The sequence below is a fragment of the Bos taurus genome, chromosome 20 (genome assembly GCF_002263795.3).
Source record: "Bos taurus isolate L1 Dominette 01449 registration number 42190680 breed Hereford chromosome 20, ARS-UCD2.0, whole genome shotgun sequence".
NCBI classification, from domain to species: domain Eukaryota; kingdom Metazoa; phylum Chordata; class Mammalia; order Artiodactyla; family Bovidae; genus Bos; species Bos taurus.
The window spans coordinates 10475680-10482753 of record NC_037347.1 but is presented as its reverse complement, the minus strand read 5'-3'; positions in this window follow the sequence as shown (position 1 = coordinate 10482753).

Here is a 7074-nt window from a genome sequence, read left to right as displayed (position 1 = left end):
CTCTTAAATCCCAGCTCTGAGAAAGAAATTGTATTAGTTATCTTTCTTGGAAATCATGCTGAATAACAACCTCAAATCTCAGTGACTTACAAGAAATACATTCTCTGTTGGATCCATGGTTTGGCTCATTATCCTAGGACTCAGGCTGAGGGAGCAGCCACTATCTGAAACACATGCTCATGGCTTATGAGGCCAAGTCAAATTATGCAAGCACATTTGATTTCTACTGAGAGCAAGTGTACATATCCACCCAGGTTCCATTGACCAAGCTCAACACTCAACCTCTCTCACAGCAGGAAGTGCTGAGTTTCAGAGTAGGGGAAAGCAAATGGATATTTGCTGAAAAGAATATAGTCTACCACAGCCTGCTACCTTGGTCTTAAATATTAATTTCCCTTCTGCATGTAAAAGATGCGCCTTTCCCCAAAGATGGTAAGCCAACAATGTCACCCAGGCATACCAGTTTCAAAGAGTCTCCAGTTATGTTCAGATGGATTCTTCCTGATCTGGAGACCCTATGACCTGAAAAGACAAATGATGTTGCTTCACACAGTCAGCAAATAATGGTGACTGGGGCAATTCTGAAATACTGCTTGGCAAAGGAAGAGCCCTTCTAAGGGGACAGGGAACACCTTTGGGTTTGGCTCTTGTTCTTCTGTCAAGAAGCAGTTCTTTATCTGTGGTCCTTCACTCTGCCCTTTGGGAGGTTCTCCCTGTCCATTACTAACTTGGACCATATCTGAAGAGGGCATCAGAGATTATGCCCATCTGAAGAGCTTTCTCAATTGGGGACCGAAATATTTTACATCTCAAACACAGTCTAAAAATCCAGGCTAGTGGTGTCTTTGCTAATACACTTTTTCTCAAAAATGTGGGAGTGATGGTTGTTTTGGTTGGCTATTTCCTCATATCAAACTGATTTACCAGCTGCCTGAGTTTGTAAATAAAGTTTTATTGGAACAAAGCCACACCCACACGTTTACATATTATCTATGGCTGCCTTTCTTCTACAATAGCATATGTTGGTCCCCTGCTTATGATGGTTCAACTTAGGATTTTTCAACTCTACGATGGTGTAAAAGCTATATGCATTCGGTAGAGACCATACTTCAAATTTTGATCTTTTCCTGGGCTAACACTCTCAGGATCTATAGTAATGGGGGCAGTAGCAGCAAGCCACATCTGTCAGCCACACAGTCACAGAGGCGAACACCGATATACTTACAACCATTCTGGTTTTCACTTTCAGTACAGTAGTCAGTAAGTTACATGACATACGCAGTACTTTAGTATAAAATAGGCTGCGTTAGGTGATTTTGCCTAACTGTAGGTTAATGTAAATGTTCTGAGCACATTTAAGATTAGGTATATTAAATGCTTTTTGACTTAGGATATTTTCAACTTAGGATGGGTTTATTAGGATGTAACCCCCTCATAAGGAAGATCTGTAGTTGAACTGAACTGAGTAGCTGCAACAGATTATAGCCTCCTTCCCCCCAGCCACCCCCTACAAGTTCTTTTTTTTTTTTTTTTTTAATTTTATTTATTTATGTGGCTGCTCTGGGTCTTAGTTGTAGCATGTGGGATCTAGCTCCCCGACCAGGGATCGAACCTGGGCCCCCTGCACTGGGAGCTCAGAGTCTTAGCCACTGGACCACCAGGGAAGTCCCACCCTACAAGTTCTTAACAGTCATTGTCAGAGGAAGCGATTGCCCTGTAGAAAGGTCTCTTCTGACTTGTCCAATTGCTTCCTAGTAGTTTACATAGCTTGTTTCACCTCTGTTTTCTGGCAAACCAGAAGTTAGATCTAAGTGCTTTATTAAATGTAGTTTCAGATTTTTTTTAATCAAAAAAATCCACAAGTTGTTCTGGGCACTTTGTATTCGATCACATCAGGAAGCTGTCATGCATACTGAGTTCTGCCCCACAGATGTACGGCCAGTGTCAGGAACAAGGTACATGGGACAAGGAAGGAGTCAAAGGCTAGGTAAGATAAGGATATTAAGAAGACACAATAGATGAGGTAGAACTGGGTGCTGTGCTCCACAGGTCCATGAAAACAGCCAAAAAACAGCAGTCAGTGTATAGACTGTTGACTAAAGAAGGATGTACAGTGTAACAGCTGAGAGTTGAGTTTTAGTCAGTGTCTTAACTGAGCACTAATAGCCTCTCAGATAGCTCTGAGGAAGTGCTCTGAAGAGGTAGGGAGGAAGAGGCCAGTATATATGAAATTTTGGCTACAAAGTATGTGCAATCCAGCATATATCTTAGCAGAAGTTTAGTTAAGGGAAACAGATACATCAGTTAATGATATTTTAGTGCTTTTCTAAGTATCGGAGGATGCAAGAATCCAGATTCATAAAACACGTCCTAAAGTATATCTAAGGGCCGTTTTTGTTTGCCTTTTCTCCCAAAGCACTGAGTGCTCCTGTTCTTTGTCCTGAGTTCTTACACAGTGTCCTAGAGGTTAGCAATCAATGACTTGATCCTTGTAGAACTGGAGGGTAGACAACATTCATTGTTTCATTAATACAAGACAAAAATCACGGGACCTGGACCTCTCTGGTGGCATAGTGTGTAAGAATCCGCCTGCCAATGCAGGGGACACTGGTTCCATCCCTGATCGGAGACGATTCCACATGCCACAGAGCAACTGAGCCCATGCACCGCAACTACTGAAGTCTGCATGCTCTAGAGCCCGTGAGCCACAACTAATGAGCTTCTGTGCCACAACTACCAAAGCCCAAGTGCCCAGAGCCTGCCAGTCGCAACTACTGAAACCTATGCACCTACAGCCTGTGCCCCACAACAAGAGAAACCACCACACTGAGAAGCCCTCCACTCGCCACGACTAGAGAGAGGAAGACTGCACACAGCGAGGAAGACCCAGTGCAGCCAAAAATAGATACAGCAGTGTATACGTGTCAAAAAAAAAGAAGAATGAGTAATCAAATGGTATGATGACAGGAGGGTGATTAAAATTGAGCAGGAAAATAAAATAGAATTTGGGAATCGAGGCAGTTTGCTGTCTCAGGTTCAGCTCCTATTGTCATTTCCATCCTGCTGCTGCTGCTAAGTCGCTTCAGTCGTGTCCAACTCTGTGCGACCCCATAGACGGCAGCCCACCAGGCTCCCCCGTCCCTGGGATTCTCCAGGCAAGAACACTGGAGTGGGTTGCCATTTCCTTCTCCAATGCATGAAAGTGAAAAGTGAAAGTGAAGTCGATGAGTCTTGTCTGACTCTAAGCGACCCCATGGACTGCGGCCCACCAGGCTCCTCCGTCCATTGGATTTTCCAGGCAAGAAAAGTGGGGTGCCATTGCCTTCTCCGCATTTCCATCCTAGAAAGAACTAATTAAGAAGGGGCCTGGATGAGAACTCTGTGGAGTATGAATGCCAACACTTATTAAAAAAATCCACAAGTAGAGAAAAGTCAGAGCATTTTCCTGGTAGTCCTCCCCAAACAAAATTCATACCAATATGACCAGTAATTTATCCTGCATTTGACGTTTTCTAATCTCATCATCAGGTATTCTGGTGAAACTTCTTGGAATTAGAGGACTTGGAAAGTTTATATTTTGGTAAAATCTCTAAACCATGGGAATTCTTTTTCCATTTTCTTCATTTCTTTCTTAAATATAATCATAAAGGAAAATGAAAAATATTAGTAGAAAAGTAGCCAAAAAGGCTACCTGTGTCTCTCGAATGACTTCAGAATGAGAATCTAGCATTGTAGATTTTCACACAGAAAGTTGCTGTTTCTCTAAATGTAAATGAAGTATCTGTGTACTAGAAATCTAAGCTGCTGTTGCTTTTGAGCTTTCTTCCCCGCCAGCTTTACTGAAGATACGGGTGGCAGACTCTTTGCGACCTCATGGACTGTGGCTTGCCAGGCTCCTCTGACCAAGTGGTTCTCCAGGCAAGAATACTGAAGTGGGTTGCTGTTTGTCACTGACAAATAAAATGCAAAATATTTAAAGCTTACATTGTGATGACTTGATGTATGTGTATACTGTGAAAGGATTCCCACAATCTAGTTAACACATCCAGCACCTCAAATATTTACTTTTCCTTTTCTTGGTGAGAACACTTAAGTTCTATTCTCTTAGTAAATTTCAACTGTACAATGCAATGTCATCAACTCTAGTCACCATTTTTTTAAAAAAGGAGTTTTATTTTTTTTTTCAACTAATTTAACTGGAGAATAATTACAGTATTGTGATGGTTTTTGCCATACATCAACATGCATCGGCCACAGGTATACATGTGTGCCCCCATCCTGAACCAACCTCCCCACCTGATCCCTCTGGGTTGTCAAAACCCAGGGGCTTTGGGTGCCCTGCTTCACGCATTGAACTTGCACTGGTCCTCTATTTTATGCCTGGTTATATGCATGTTTCAGTGCTATTCTCAAATCATCCCACCCTCTCCTTCTCCCATTGAATCTAAAAGTCTGTTCTTTACATCTATGTCTCCTTTGCTGCCCTGCATGTAAGGTCATCGTTATTGTCTTTCTAAATTTCATATATATGCATTAATATACAGTATTTGACTTTCTCTTCCTGACTTACTCCACTCTGTATAGTAGACTCCAGGTTAGTCACCATTTTTGAACTTCAAGAACACATTAGTTTTTCTGCTTACAGCAATGGGGCCTTTAAAAATTTTTTTAATATACTTTATTTTTTTAAAGCAGTTTTAGGTTCACAGCAAAATGGAGCAGAAAGTTCAGAGAGTTCCCATATACCTACTGCTCGGACACATGTACAACCTCCCCCACTGTCGTCCCCCACTACAGCGGTACGTTTGCTACAACCGAACCTTAACATTAACGTGTCGCTATCATCCAAAGGTTGCATATTCTATGAATTTTGATAAATATAATGACATGTACCCATCATTATATTGATACTATCATACAGAATAGTTTCGCTGTCCTAAAAATTCCCTGTGCTCTGCCTGTTTGTCCCTCCCTCCCCCCAACCCCTGACCACCACCCTTATTTTTATTGTCTTCATAGTTTTGCCTTTTGCAGAATGTCATATAATTGGAGTCACTCAGTATGTAGTTTTGTGGGGTTTTTTTGAGTACCATCTTTTACTCCCACTGTTGATGAAAATTCAATGAATTACTGAATAGTTAAGGTCTGTGGGGGTAGGGGGGAAGGAATTTTATATAAACCAAACTGAAGATTATAATCAGGAAGCAGATTCTCAGAAAGCTCTGAGGACTGTTCTGCCTGTTAGAAGTCAAAGGCACAATCATGTACCTTTTTGAGACAAAGGACTGTATATCTAAATGACAAACTGATACTTCACATGAAGTCCACAAAGCATGCTTAGTCCAGGTAAGCAGGTACAAACTGAGCGACAAGTCACTGTGACCCCTTACAGAACTGGAAAAGAACCCTATTGTTTGAAGAAGTTACATTGCCAGCCTCAGAAGAAAGAAAGAAAAGGATCTTTATGGTTGAGCAGGTGCTTCCATCTTCGAGGAGCTGTGGTTAATGTGTAATGGAGACGCACACTGCATATTAACCCACAGAGAGAATTTTGTTTAATTTTTCTTGTCCTGCCTTAAACTAAAATTTAAATGATATACATCAGTGCCTCTTTCCCCACAGCCTCCCCAGATCATATGTCCAAACTATGGCTATTGGCCAATTTGATGGATTAAAAAAATAGTGTTTCAATGTAGTTTAAATTTTTCTTACAATAAGGAAGGTTGAATGTCTTTTAATATTTTTAAGGGAAATTTGTTTTTCTTTTTTTTTAATTTGCCAGTTCATGTGGTTTGCCCACCTAACCACTTGATCAATCTGATTTTAGAATATGCTGCTGCTGCTGCTAAATCGCTTTAGTCGTGCGACCCCATAGACGGCAGCCCATCAGGCTCCCCCGTCCCTGGGATTCTCCAGGCAAGAACACTGGAGTGGGGTGCCATTTCCTTCTCCAATGCAGTTAAGTGAAAAGTGAAAGTGAAGTTGCTCAGTCGAGTCTGACTCCTCGCGACTCCATGGACTGCAGCCCACCAGGCTCCTCTGCCCATGGGATTCTCCAGGCAAGAGTACTAGAGTGGGGTGCCATTGCCTTCTCCATAGAATATGCTATGTGCTGCTAAAAGAAGCTTTGAAAGCATTAAAAAAAAAAAAAAGATTCCTGGTCTCCAGAAATTCTGAATCAGAAGGGCCCATATTTAGGTTAAATAACTCCTAGATTTAGAAAACACTGACTTAGATCATCAAAACATTTGTTGCTCTAAACATTTACAATAATGTAAGGTGTTACATTACCTACAAAATGGCTGCAACATATTGTACTGTGTATTAAATTTTTAACATTGTAAACACTAATATTTACCATAGAATTTAACATTAATACAACTTGGAATGATGGATGGCTCATGTTTCAAAAAAAAAAAAAAACTAGAACTTCTGAGTTTTCTCAAACCCGAAGCAGGCAGCAGTTTAATATCAGGAGTAATGGTAGAGAAAGGAATCAGAAAACCAAATCAAGCAATGTTAATAAGCAACGGGAATGAACACATTGTAAAACAACTATACTTCAGTAAAAAAAAAAAATTAACAAATTTCTAAAAACCAACGGAATATGAGACCCATAGAACCTATAGAGTCGGAATTGGCCACCACTCTTTGAGTTTGCTTCTTACTCCCCAAATTTTAACAAGATTGTTCATTTTAGGTAGCCAAAAGAATTTATATTACTTATTTGGTTTCATATTACATTTTGGACTACGCTGAAATTAAAAACTTTTCCGGGGAAGAAATGGTCCTAGGTCACTCATAGGCTGATGAACAAAATAAATCCAACATCACAAATCTTTACCTGCAAAACGAAAACAACGGGAAACACGTGGGTCAGCACCCCAGCGGGAAGAGAGGCGGGGCGGAGTCAGGCACAAGGGGGTGGGGCTAGCTCCACAGTGGAGGAGGGTCCTGCCCGGGCACCCGCCCCTCCTCCGTGACGTCACAGGCAGGGCCCGCCCCCAGTCGCGCCGGACGCCTGTTAAAACCGCGGCTCGCCAGCGCCCCGGAAGCTGCCCCTTCTCGGGGGTC